Source organism: Sapajus apella, unplaced genomic scaffold (genome assembly GCF_009761245.1).
Source record: "Sapajus apella isolate SASKATOON/1434 unplaced genomic scaffold, GSC_monkey_1.0 scaffold47, whole genome shotgun sequence".
NCBI classification, from domain to species: Eukaryota; Metazoa; Chordata; class Mammalia; order Primates; family Cebidae; genus Sapajus; species Sapajus apella.
The window spans coordinates 5,660,505-5,675,233 of NW_022436987.1; the positions used below are offsets into that span (position 1 = coordinate 5,660,505).

Below are 14,729 nucleotides of genomic sequence, written 5' to 3' on the forward strand. Positions count from 1 at the left end.
TTAAGAGTCCACACAGGTCTGAAAAACCTTGAAACTTTCTGGTTACCATAGGTACCACTTACTTTTTGTCTTATCTAATAAAAGCAGCACCCCATCTTGTGCCCTTGAAAGTATTTTACAAACTGCTGCTACAGGAGCAGTTTGTAAAAATACTTTCAAAGGGCACAGACAAATCAAGTTTTCCCAGGTTCAGTTCTGGGATTCAGCTGAGCTTTTATGATCAAGGGCATACTCCTAAATGAGACAGGATGTTCTAAACATTCTTATTAGTCCATTTGAATAGGACTATCATAGTGCTTGGTCTGGCATGAACTACCCAACACAATAACGCTGCATACTTTTTGTTTACACATGTGTATTAAGTAATTTTTTTGATTACTTTAATTAACATCTAGCACTAGAATTCTTGATGGGAAGAAAGTGTTTTTGCTTGAAAAAAAGAGTTTAATAATGAAGCAACAGAGGTATAATTCCTTCTCTCTCCCCAGAGACTCTGCATGAGATAAGGAAAGGAATTTATGTCTGTCTTTGGAGAGATTGGATGTAGAAGAAAGAGTAAAGGAGAGAGAAGAGAGAAGGAAGACGGAAGAACCAGAGGAGTGTGCGAGGGTGGGTGCAGTGAGGTGAGGGTGGGTGTAGTGTTGAAGCCCATAGAGAAAACCGTCTTAAGTGGGTGGCTGACAAGGACTGCTGAGCGCAAGAATGTGCAATGAGCAATGAGGACTTTTAGGTTGTCCAGGGTACAGTGAATGAGGAGACTCCCTTTCTGTGACACCCCTCCCAACATTTTAGGCACAGTCTATTAAATTCATATACGGTATATTCAGATCTTTTTCTTTGAAAGAGCTAAATTTGTGCTTTGATTGATGCAGTACAGAGCAAAGACTACTCAAAGAATATTATCCCTGAGAGACCAGGACAGGATAATGTATGTGTCCTAGGTATTTACAGAAATTTTGGAGAAAGCTGTAGACTTCCACAGGCCATGAGGTTGTGTATTTTAAGCCAATTGTTATCCAAGACTCATGAAGCAGGGAGGTTTCAACTAACATGGGCTACTTGAGCATCTCTGTGTCAGGTCCAGCCTGGTTCCTCACCCCCATATCCTTCGTCAATTTTCTACCTTGTCTCTTCTCACCTATCAGCCCAGCCCTGATTCAGGTTCCTGGTACATTCTTAAGAGGTAAGACATATCTTAAGATGACTACATCCAGCCTGATGGTCTAGGGCTCCCCATAAAATCAGTTCTGCTGCTCAAGACTTTCCTGATTCATGTTCCTGTTTTAAAAAGTAGAATTTATTTTATTCTCAAATCCTGGGGTCTTCTTTCCTCCCCCACCCTGTGGGTCTCAGGCCTCCAATTGGGCTTCTACTTTAGAATACTTTCCTAAATTTCTAGGCATACACTAGGACGAAAGCCGTTTACCTTACAATAGGGCTAAGTCTGCCTATGGAGGGAACTAGATTGCAAAAATCTTGAGCTCTAGTCCTAATATGATACAAACTTGCTATTTGTGTACATTTACTCTGTAGCCCTTGGGGTCCTCACCTTTAGAACACTGTGATTATTACTAATAGCTTAGCAGGCTTGGATACAAGTTATATATGCCTCTCAGTACCATGGACTAGTCAGTCCCACAAGTCAACTGGTCATGGACTAGTCCCATGAGTCAACTGGTCTGCTGCTTGAGAGCAGCAGCTAAAACTGGAAGGAGTTTGTCCACTTCAAACACACAGACTCAACCAGTGGAGCAGGGTCAGCCCCGATGTAAAGGGATTCTAGCCAGGGATGGCAGGAACTCAGAACCACAACCAGAACCCAACCTAAGATGACCTGGGTTCGGGACAAATCTCAGTTTTCGGTGGGAAAGGGGAGGGGGAGGAGGCACTGAAAAGACAGACTGAGGGAAACGGAGGCTGAAAGTCAGGTATATAGACTGAATCAATATAGCTGTCAGGTTGTGGTTAGGAGACCCTGGGGGTTACTTCTAGCTTACCAGTTTTGTGGACAGGAATATCAAGATAATATTGGGGCAACTGGATCAGCTGGTGCAGTTGAGGTTGCTTAGGCTGTCCCTTTCCTGCTCAGGCCTGCCATACTATGGGACCAAGCCTGCCTATGGAATGGGATAGATTGCTAATACCAGATCTGTCTAGGTGAGAGATTCTAGGGTTCCATGAACAATCTCAGACATGTTGGAAGATTGCAGGAACCCAGGCGAGGACAAGCTTCAGTACCTTTCATTGTCCTCAGAGAGGATAGTCTAGGACACATCTGGATTGGGTCTCTTTACATTCTGTGTATTAGATTCACTTCTGGAATTCACTACAGTGTGGCAGAGAGAAATCATAGTGCCTGATACATAGTAAGCTCCTAATAAAGATTGGTTAAATGAATGATGAAAATTGAATAAAATAAATAGGAAAGACTGATGGCTGGAGAAAGGGTAGACTAGCAGTGATCCGGAGCTAACAGGTCAGGGAAACAGGCCTGTTTCCCTCATGTGATCCTTACCACCAACAACTGAGCCTCAACCTTTCCCCTATAAAAAGAAAAAGAATTCTGAAAACACATTTTCAGATTATAGATTGCCAGATCCAGAGAGATGTTCCTACTCTTGACCCAGTAATCCTACTCTTGGGATTTTATCATAAGAAAATAATTCAGCAGCAACAAAAAGCCAAGTGTACAAAGGTATTTATGACAGCATCATCTGAGGCAGCAGAAAAATGGAAACAGCTTACGTGTCTACCCTGCTCCAGTCTGAAAAATGATAGATAGTATTGGGATTCTGGGAAGATGGCAGGAGCAGAGGAGCATGGTTTATGAATCTTCTAGAATCACCACATTAAAAAACAGAGCAATTAGCTAACAAAACCAAAGACCTGGGGACAACTTTTATAATAAAGCTAGGTGACAAAATGCAGTCGCCAACAACCACAAACGTAGTATTGGCATCTGAGAGGGAGAAAGCAGTGGGAAGCAACAGGACATCCAATGGACCTGAGAATTATAAGAAAACATCAGACCTGGTGAAAAGCATGGAGGGTCAAGTTGAGAGCAGCAGCTAACACCAGAAGGAGTTTGTCCACTTTAATAATGAATGAGAACAAAGGGCTAAGGTAAGGCCTGAAGAGAGTGGGGCACTGTTCAAACATGACCTCTTGAAACTGAGTCACCAATGGTATGCCATTTAAAGACAGGCCCCCAACTAAGGAAGCTTCTAGGAGGGGAATCAAAATTGAATAAGATAAGTACAGAAGTAACTAAACAAAGAAGATTTAGATAAAAGTGGAGAAGAAGAAAAAAACTAGGAAATCTCAAAAGAAAACTTTTTAAAATAAACTTTTAAATTTTAGAATGCAGACTGCTATTTTTTGACATTACATGAAAACAACAGAAGAGGGAGCTCTGTGGAATTTTGAAAGCTAGCTGGACAAAATTTTAAAAATGAAACTCAAGTCTGGGTGTAGTGACTCACACCTGTAATCCCAGCACTTTGGGAGGCCAATGTGGGCAGATTGCCTGAGCCCAGGAGTTTGAGATCAGCCTGGGCAACCCTGTCTCTACAGGAAAACACACACACACACACACACACACACACACACACACACACACACACAATTAGCCGAGGAGTGTGCCTTCAGTTTTGAGGAGCAAGCATTTGGTATATAATCTTCACATTAATCATTTTTATAGTTACAGGGTATTCCATACCAAAATTTACTCAGCCTGTTCCTTATTGATAGACACGTGAGCTGTTTCCATTTTTCTGTTGCCTCAGATGATGCTGTCATAAATACCTTTATGCACTTGGCTTTTTGTTGTTGCTGTATTATTTTCTTATGATAAAATCCCACGAGTGTGCCTATAGTTCCAGCTACTTGGGAGTCTGAGGCAAAATCGCTTGAACCCGGGAGGCAGAGGTTACAGTGAGTCAAGATTGCACGACTGCACTCCAGCATGGGTAACAGAGTGAGACTCTATCTCAATTAAAAAAAAGAAAGAAAAAAATTCTATGAGGAAAAGGAGTAAGCAGTATTATACCTACAGACAACAAAAACGTGTATGTCAGAGAGACAGTAAAAAACAAAATCAAAATACAACATTCGATTTCAAACAAGAGATTTAAGAGTGATGTAAATTAGAATCAGAAAACTTGGAAATGAGATGATATAACAAAAGAATTTGAAACCACAGAAAACAATTGTTTTAGAAATGAAGACTAAATTAGAAGACAATGCAAAGGGAAGATAAGACAAATAATACCTTAAGGTAAATAGAAGGAAAAAATGAGAAATTGAACAAAATAACCTTTTGATTTAGGAATAATTTCAGATTTACAGAAAAGTTTCAAAAAATTCCGAGAATTCCTGTATGAACTGCAGCTAGCTTACTTTATTGTAAACAAGACTGTGGTATATTTGTCAAACTAAGAAATTAACACTGTACAATATTATTAACTAAGCTACAGACTCTGGATTTCACCAGTTTTTTTCCCTAATGTCCGTTTTCTGTTTGAGGGTATAAAGTTATTTATGTTAGAAGACAACAATTTACAGCCGTGTAAAAGCACAATGTTTACAATGCCCAGCATCCAAAAAATTACTAGTTATGAGAAGAAGCAAGAAAGTGTGACCCATAAGCAGAACAATCAATATACAGAAACAGATGTAGATATTAAAGAAATAATGGAAGTAGCAGAAAATAACTTTAAAACATTATTATAAATATGCCCAAGTATTTAAATAGTAACATGAACATAATAAGGAAGGAAATTATGCATATCGAAAAGAATGAAATGGAAATTCCAGAGCTGACAAATAGAATACATAAAATGAAAAATTCACTGATGGGCCTAATAATGCATTGGTCACTTCAGAAAGATCAGTGAACTTGAAAACAGAGCAATAGACTCTATCCCAACTAAAATGCAGAGTGGGGAGAAAAGACCGAAAACCATGTTCAGAACCTCTGTAACTTATTGGACAATAACAAAAGGTATAACAGATGTGTAATTGGAGTCCTAAAGGGAAGAGGCAGATGGAATAATGGCAGAAAAAGTTCTCATATTTGATAAAAACTATAAATCCACAGACCTAAGAAGTTCGACAAACCCCAAGCAAGATAAGATAAGTACAAAGTAAATCATACCAAGGTAAACCATAACCAAATTGCTAAAAGCCAATGACAAAGAAAAAAAATCTGAAATTCTGTAGGAGATTGGTCAGAATGGTGGGAGAAATTATAAATAGATGCAAACCTTCTTGGAAGGCCAGGAGGTTTTTGCAAAAGCCTTGAGAAGAGGTTATGGCTGAAGGCAGCCTAATCCTCTTACCTTGAGCTAATAGCAAAAACCAAATAACAAGGAAATGTAGAGGAGTTTATCTAAATAGTTTGTTTACTAAGACCAATCTTTGAACATTGGGGCGGGGGAGCAAAACTGCTCTCTACTCAGGGGGTCAACAATGTTAATGGTGTTTACTCGAGACCTTTGTTATTTAATCTGTACTAAATAAATGCAAGCATCACCAGCTTATTGTGGCTGCTGCTGACTCTGGCAAGCCTGTGTCAGTGTATGTCTTTCATCCGTCGCTCAATCGAGTCTGCTGGTCAGACTTGACAGTTGGTGCCCCTGTGTAAGGATGCTGTAATGGGTTGCGGATTCTGATGGGACTCTCAAAAACGAAGGTGAAGAGACTGAGCAGTTGGTAAGTCAGTAAGTCAATAAGTCAGTAAGTCAGTAAGTCATTGGTGCCTGTTTGGGATTTCCAAGTGTGAGGGAATTGTTTAGGCTAGGGTTTCATGATGGGACAATAGTTATCAGTACAACAGAAACAGTCTATAAAAGTATTGAAACAGCTGCTTAAAGCTAGTGGAGCCTCACTTTCATAGGCTCAATTAAGGGACCTAATGCAAGCTGTTGTTTCCCAAAGCCCATGGTTCCCGGCAGAAGGCATGCTAAACTTAGAGCTCTGGGAACAAGTGAGGAGAAATCTTAAGCAACATCATGCACAAGGGCAGCAGGTCCCAGTGACATCTCTAATGTTATGGGCCTTAGATAGGGCTGCTATCATCCTGCTATACACAGAAGACCCTAAAAGGCAGAGGGAAGAGGAACTGCCACCTACCTTAACCACCTTCTCCATCTCCCTCAGCCCAGCAATTACTGAGTAAAAGTGACACAGAGGAGACAGAAATTCTCCCTGAGTGTCCTCCCCAAGGAAATGGGAAAAAAGACAAGGAATACGTTACAGCTATGGGACCCTGTCTTAGGCAAGTAGCATTAGAAGGGGAGCTCTTTGCCTGCCTGGTAATGCAAGATCAACAAGGCAATCAGGTGTATGCTTATAAAGAGATAAAAAAAAAAGCATTAGAGAAAATGGAGCTGCTAGCCCATTTACAAAAGTATTAACTGAAACCATAGCATATAACTTGGGACTGGTCAGTGCTAGCTAAAACTACTTTAGACGCCAGTTAATACCTCCTCTGGAGGGTAGAATTTAATGAGTTATATAAACAGCAAACCCTTTTGTAATTATGGCCACTGTTATTCCTCTCCTACCCCTGACCTGGCTCTCTCAAAATCCTGTTTGGATAGAACAGTGACATTTACAGAGACAGAAATTGCAGCAGGCTCATGAATTGAGGAGCAATTAAAAGCTGGCCATATAGAACCAACAAACAGCCCTTGGAATTCACCCATTTTGGTCATTCCCAAAAAGTCTGGCAAATGGAGAATTTTGCATGACTTATGGGCTATTAATGCTAATCGACAGCCTATGAGGCCTCTTCAGCAGGGGCTCCCCTCCCCTATGGCAATTCCTCAAAATTGGCCTGTAGTCATTATTGACTTAAAAGAATGCTTTTATTTTATTTATTTATTCTTTTTTTTATTGCATTTTAGGTTTTGGGGTACATTTGAAGAACATGCAAGATAGTTGCATAAGTACACACATGGCAGTGTGATTTGCAGCCTTCCTCCCCTTCACCTATATCTGGCATTTCTCCCCATGCTATCTCTCCCCAACTCTCCACCCCCCACTATCCCTCCCCTATTTCCCCCCAACAGACCCCAGTGTGTAGTGCTCCCCTCCCTGTGTCCATGTGTTCTCATTGTTCAACACCCACCTATGAGTGAGAACATGTGGTGTTTAATTTTCTGCTCTTGTGTCAGTTTGCTGAGAATGATGGTTTCCAGGTTCATCCATGTCCCTACAAAGGACATGAACTCATCATTTTTGATGGCTGCATAATATTCCATGGTGTATATGTGCCACATTTTCCCTGTCCAGTCTATCATCGATGGGCATTTGGGTTGGTTCCAGGTCTTTGCTATTGTAAACAGTGCTGCAATGAACATTCATGTGCATGTGTCCTTATAGCAGAATGATTTATAATCCTTTGGATATATACCCAGTAATGGGATTGCTGGGTCAAATGGAATTTCTATTTCTAGGTCCTTGAGGAATCACCACACTGTCTTCCACAATGGTTGAACTAATTTACACTCCCCCCAACAGTGTAAAAGTATTCCTATTTCTCCACATCCTCTCCAGCATCTGTTGTCTCTAGATTTTTTAATGATTGCCATTTGAACTGGCATGAGATGGTATCTCAATGTAGTTTTGATTTGCATTTCTCTAATGACCGGTGATGATGAACATTTTTTCATATGTTTGTTGGCCTCACGTATGTCTTCTTTTGTAAAGTGTCTGTTCATATCCTTTGCCCACTTTTGAATGAGTTTGTTTTTTTCTTGTATATCTGTTTTAGTTCTTTGTAAATTCTGGATATCAGCCCTTTGTCAGATGGGTAGACTGCAAAAATTTTTTCCCATTCTGTTGGTTGCTGATTCACTCTAATGAGTGTTTCTTTTGCCATGCAGAAGCTGTGAAGTTTGATTAGGTCCCACTTGTCTATTTTGGCTTTTGTTGCCAATGCTTTGGTGTTTTGGTCATGAAGTCCTTGCCTACGCCTATGTCCTGGATGGTTTTGCCTGGATTTTCTTCTAGGGTTTTTATGGTGTTAGGTCTTATGTTTAAGTCTTTAATCCATCTGGAGTTAATTTTACTGTAAGGTGTCAGGAAGGGGTCCAGTTTCTGCTTTCAGCACATGGCTAGCCAGTTTTCCCAACACCATTTATTAAACAGGGAATCCTTTCCCCATTGCTTGTTTTTGCCAGGTTTGTCAAATATTGGATGGTTGTAGATGTGTGGTGTTAATTCCGAGGCCTCTCTTCTGTTCCATTGGTCTGTATCTCTGTTTTGGTACCAGTACCATGCTGTTTTGATTACTGTAGCTTTGTAGTATAGTTTGAAGTCCAGTAGTGTGATGCCTCCCGCTTTGTTCTTTTTGCTTAGAATTGACTTGGCTATGCGGGCTCTCTTTTGGTAAGAATGCTTTTATACTATTCCCCTTGCAGAACAGGACAGAGAAAAATTTGTGTTTACAATACTAGCTATCAGTAATGAAAGGCTAGCTTGCCGATTTCTTTGGAATGTGGTTCCTTAAGGAATACTGAACAGTCCTATCACTTGTCAATATTATGTAAATCAGGCTTTGCTCCCCAGTAGAAAAGAATTTCCTGTTTGCAAGATTGTTCATTTTATGGGTGATATTTTACTGGCAGCCCCAATGGAACCAGCTCTTTTAAGTTTATATGCCTCTGTCCAAAGGAATACACAGTTAAGAGGTTTAATCATAGCACCTGAAAAAGTACAAATGTCCTCTCCTTGGAAATATCTTATATACTAACTTCCTGATAAGTAAGGCCTCAAAAGGTTAAATCAAATACTAGTAACTTACAAACCTTAAATGATTAGCAAAGATTACTGGGTGATATTAACTGGCTTTGCACCACCTTAGGCATAACTACTGATAAGTTGTAAAACAGGCGCCTACCACTGCCTGGATGAATTTAGCATTTTTTTTTTTTGTTTGTTTGAGACAGAGTGCAATGGCGAGATCTCAGCTCAGCGCAACCTCTGCCTCCTGGGTTCAGGCAATTCTCCTGCCTCAGCCTCCTGAGTAGCTGGGATTATAGGCACGCGCCACCATGCCCAGCTAATTTTTTGTATTTTTAGTAGAGAAGGGGTTTCACCATGTTGACCAGGATGGTCTTGATCTCTTGACCTTGTGATCCACCCACCTTGGCCTCCCAAAGTGCTGGGATTACAGGCATGAGCCACCGCGCCCGGCCTACACATTCTATTTTTATCACACATATTTGAGCCCATAGCTCACTGCCTGGCCCACTGGCTTATGGCAGTGATCAAGCATATCTGCAAGTTATGACATCACTGCTTGACCAAGCCACCCAATTGCATCAATTTTTCCACTAAAATTGGAGGAACTTAACTAAACGATTTCAACTTACCCAAAGACTAGCCAAACAAATAATCCTGCAATGTCCAGATTGTCAGCTCACAGGCACATCGCCTCCTTCTATAGATGTTGACCCTAGAGGACCAGAACCTAATCAGTTATGGCAAACAGATGTTACATACATCCCTGAATTTGGAAAACTAAGATATGTACATGTAGCCATTGATACCAACACTCATCTAATTACTGCACACACTTCCTGGAGAGGCCACTCTATGTCATTAAACATCTTAACTTTTGCATTTATGGGGTGGCCCACAAAAATTAAAACTGTTAATGGTCCAGCTTATGTCAGCTCACAATTTCAACAATTTTGTCACATGTGGAATATCCAACATTCCACAGGCATTCCATGTAACCCCCAAGGACAGGCCCTTGTAGATCGTGTCCACTGTACCCTTAAAAATATGCTCAGAAAACAAAAAAGGGGAAGTATGGATAAGGATCTTGCAACATTTACTAGCACAAGCCTTGTTTACCCTTAATTTCTTAAATTTAAATGATACATTTCAATCAGCTGTAGAAAAGCACTTTGCTAAAAGCTCTGAACATAAAACCTGCGGTTTTATGGAATGATGTAAATAGTAATGAATGGTATGTTCCAAATGACTTGCTAACATGGAGACGAGGATATGCTTGTGTTCACACCTTCTCAGGTCCTCTTTGGATTCCAGCACTATGTATCAAACCATACCATGGCATGGCTAGGACCCAACTCGATACCAGCGATGAAGACAATGACCCTGCAAGATCTGCAGCCCCAGACGATGGGACCTCCTCGGATGACAAAAGCCCCAGACATTACCTGGGGGATGCTGAAGGAAGCAACTCAGAAGGCTGAGTGAATCCTGCTCCAAACACAAACACAAACACCATTCACTCCAAATAATTTGTTCCTCCTTTTTTATTATCTCACTCTGCCTGTGACCTGTACTTGCTGCACTCTATTGAGCCATCTTCTAATCTGCTGTTTTTCTGCCTGTTGCTTAGGCAGAAACTCCCTTCCCAGCCTCGAACAACTCGACTGCATGGCTAGAAAGAATAAATTTACCCCCAGTGGGGTCCCTCATTACTGGCACACATTGGACTGAGGTGCCAAGTAACACTACAGGTTGCTCCTTGATTGGAAAACAATGTTACTGGTTATACTCATGTTTGTCTTATGTTATTTACTAATTCTAGGATACAAGGTCGGAGCATGACTTACAACTGCTGTGCCTGACAGAACTGCTGCTGCACACATTTGTACTATTCAATCAACAAAGCTTGATGCAAAAAACAGAAAAAGGGGGTGGTTTAGGAGATCAGTCAGAATGGTGGGAGAAATTATAAATGGATGCAAACCTTCTTGGAAGGCTGGAAGATTTTACAAAAGCTTCGGGAGGAGGTCATGGCTGAATCCTCTTACCTTGAGCTAATAGCAAAAACCAAATAACAAGGGAATTTAGAGGAGTTTATCTAAATAGCTTGTTTACTAAGATTGACCTTTGAACCTCCACAGGCAAAACTGCTCTCTACTCTGAGCGTTGACAATGTTAATGTTGTTTACTTGAGACCTTTGCCATTTAATCTGTACTAAATAAATGCGAGCATTGCCAGCTTATCATGGCTGCTGCTGACTCTGGCATAGATCCCCTGGCAACGCTGACTGGCAAGCCTGTGTCAGTGTACGTCTTTAATCCATCACTCAGTTGAGTCTGCCAGTCGGACTCAACAAAACTCAGCCAGAGAAAAAGAGATACCTTACATATGGGGGCACAGGCATAAGAATAAATGCAAAAATAAGCCCTTGTTCCTAACAATACCTTCAAAGTACATATTAAAAGAAAAAAATCTGCCAACCTAGAGTTCTCTACCCAGGAAAAATATCCTTTAAACATGAAGGTAAAATGAAGACTTTTTCAGACAGATAGAAGCTGAGAATTTGTGACTATCTCCTGGACTACAAAAATGTTAAAGGAATTTTTTTTTTTTTCCAGATATGCTCTTGCTTATTTTTGTAAAAACATTTTGTAGAGACAGGGTCTCTTTATGTTGCCCAGGTTGGTCTCCAACTCCTGGCCTTGAGCAGTCCTCCAACCTCGGCCCCCTCAAAGCTCTGGAATTGCAGGCATGAGCCATCACACCTGGCCATGAAATTCTTAAGACTAAAGAAATATGACACTACATGGGAACTTGGAACTACATAAAGGAAAGCAGAGTGGAGGAAATGATAGTGTTATTTATGAAAGTTTTTTTTTTTTTCTTGAGATGGAGTCTTACTCTGTCACCAGGCTAGAGAGCAGTGGAGTGATCTAGGCTCAATTTCTGCCTCCATCTTCCAAGTAGCTGGGACCACAGGCATGTGCCACCATGCCTGGCTACTTTTTTGTATTTTTAGTAGAGACAGAGTTTCACCATGTTAGCCAGAATGGCGTTGATCTCTTGACCTTGTGATCCGCCCGTCTCAGCCTCCCAAAGTGCTGAGATTACAGGCGTGAGCCACTGTGCTTGGCCAATTTTTTAAATTTAAAAATTTTATTGAAAGATATTTATTATTTAAAGATAACAAATTTTCATGGTGCTTATAACATATGTGTGACCACAATAGCCCAAAAGATGGGAAGGGAAAATAGAAGCATATAGTTGTAAGGTCTTATACACGAAGGGGTGTAATTATTGTTTGAAGGTAGACTGTGGTAGGGTAAATATGTGTATGCAAAACAAGAAGCAGCAGAACAAAACATCTCCAAATAAGTGCAGCTAAAAAACCTCAAATAAGAGGAGATAAAATGGAATGCTGAAAAAGCAATCAAATAATTCAAAAGAAGTCAGGAAAAAGAAAAAAGGAACAACAAAGAACTACAAAAAAAAAAAAAAAAAAAAAGGAAAAATGAAGGCCAGGCATGGTGGCTCATGCCCATAATTCCAGCATTTTGGGAGGCCAAGGCGAGTGGAGTCAGGAGTTCGAGACCAGCCTGGCCAACATGTGAAACCCCATCTTAAAAGGAAAAAAAAAAAAAAAAAAGGACGGAACACCTAGAAAACAAACAGCAAGACAAGACGATAAACTTACTCTAAACGTATAGATAATTACATTAAGCATAAATGGTCTAGTCAGTCCAGTGAAAACAGAGTTTAACTGTGTTGTCTATAGAAACCCACTTTAAATATTTTAAATAGAGACACAATTTAAAATTAAAAGGATAGTAGCTGGGCATGGTGGCTCACACTTGTAATCCTAGCACTTTGGGAGGCTGAAGTGAGAAGATCACTTGAGCCCAGGAATTTGAGACCAGTCTGGGCAACATGGCAAAACCCCATATCTACAAAAAATACAAAAAATTAGCCAGGCATGATGCATACCCTTGTAGTCCCAGCAAATGAGTAGGAGGCTGAGGTGGGAGGATCACCTGAACCCAAGAGGTTGAGGCTGCAGTGAGCAATGATCACATCACTGCACTCCAGCCTGGGTGACAGAGTGAGACCCCATCTCATTTATTTATAATAAAAAATAAATAAAAGGCTAGAAAAAGATAGACATCACAAATACTTATCAAAAAAGTGCAGTGGCTTTATTAATATTAAACAAAGTAGACTTCAGGATAAGTAATATTACCAAGGATAATGAGGGACATTTTCCAATGATGAGAAGATCAATTAATCAGAAGATTTTAAGTGTTTATATAACCAATAACAGAGCTTCAAAATATATGAATTGCAATCAGACAGAAATAAAGACAAAAAAGCAATGAATAAAAACTAACAAAAATGAAAGGAGAAATGGAAATATTAACAATTATAGTTGGAGATATGAACACTGCATTCTTAGTAATTGGTAAAACAGACAGATAATCAGTAAGAGTAAAAAAGGCTAGAACATTATCTACTCACTGATCTAATTGATAGAATGTTAACACCCAAAGACAACAGAACACACATTCTTTTTAAGTGCATGTGGAACATTCAACAAGATAAAACAAATTCTGGGCCATAAAACAAGTCTCCATAAATTGAAAAGAACTGAAATTACACAGAGTAGTTTCTCTGTTTAAAAATAAAATTAAATTAGAAATCAACAACAAAAGCATAACTTGAAAATTCACAGATATTTGGAAATTAAATGACATTCTTCTAAATAACTCATGGGTCAAAGAAGGAAAATTATATTTTGAATTGAATGAAAATGAAAACACAACAAATTACAATTGGTGGCATGGACCCAGCATGGTGGCTCATGCCTGTAATCCCAGTACTTTGGGAGGCTGAGGCAGGCAGATCATTTGAGGCTAGGAGTTGAAGACCAAACTAGCCAACATAGCAAAACTCCGACTCTACTAAAAATACAAAAATTACCTGGGCGTGATGGTCCGCACCTGTAATCTCAGCTATTAGGGAGGCTGAGGCATGAGAACTGCTTGAACCCGGGAGGTGGAGGTTGCAATGAGCCAAAATCATGCCACTGCATTCCAGTCTGAGTGACAGAGCAAGTCTCTAAGACAAAGCAAAACAACAACAACCCCCACCCCTAGAATTGGTGGTATGAAGCTAAAGCAGTACTTTCAAATAAATTTTAGCATTAAATGTTTGTATTAGAGAAAAAAGGGTATAAAAAAATCAATGATCTAAGCTTCCACCTTAAAACAAAGACTAGAAAAAGAACAACTGAACACAAAATAAGTAGATGTAGAAATAATTAAGAATGTAAGAAGTAAGAGTGAAAAATAAATGAAATAGAACACAGAAAAATAATAAAGTAAATAAAGCCAAAAGCTGTTCTTCAAAAAAAATCAATAATAAATCTCTTATCAGGCTAAGAGAGAGAGAGAGTGAGGAAGAAGAAGAAGGAGGAGGAGGAGGGGGAGGAGAAAAGAAGAGGAGAAGAAGAGAAGAGAGAAAAAAGAAATTGCCAGCATTAAGAATGAAAGAATGAAAGAGGGGACATTATTATAGATCCTATAGATATTTAAAAAACAAAGGAATGTTATGAACAACTTTATGTTTAATGGGTGAATTCTATTATACATTAGAATGGAATAACACCAATTCTATACAAACTCACTTAAAAAGTAGAGGAGAAACACCACCCAGATTCTTTTAGGTGATTAGCATTATCCTGATACCACAAACAAAAGACCAACATCTCTCATGAATAGAGGTAGCAAATTAAAACCAATGGTAATACTTTGGCATATTAAAACCAATAGCATTTGAAAAAGAAAATTTATTATGACCAAGTGGGGTTTATCTCAGGAATGCAAGGTAGACTTAACATTTGAAACAGAAAATCATCAATAGCTGAAGATCAGTTAACTACTCACATATATTTCACCTAGTTTATATATAGTTCCATTTTGTACAT

At 39.6% G+C, this 14,729-nt stretch overlaps 1 long non-coding RNA gene across 1 annotated transcript in view; it reads left to right on the top strand.

Annotated features, from left to right (window-relative positions):
• Nucleotides 1-216: 216 nt before the first annotated feature.
• LOC116525119 overlaps nucleotides 217-14,729 on the top strand; it is a 61,716-nt gene continuing 47,203 nt past the window's right edge. Inside the window, exons 1-2 of the long non-coding RNA XR_004257584.1 lie at nucleotides 217-599; nucleotides 11,729-11,732. This is a non-coding gene — a long non-coding RNA (uncharacterized LOC116525119). The remainder of the gene's footprint in view (nucleotides 600-11,728; nucleotides 11,733-14,729) is intronic.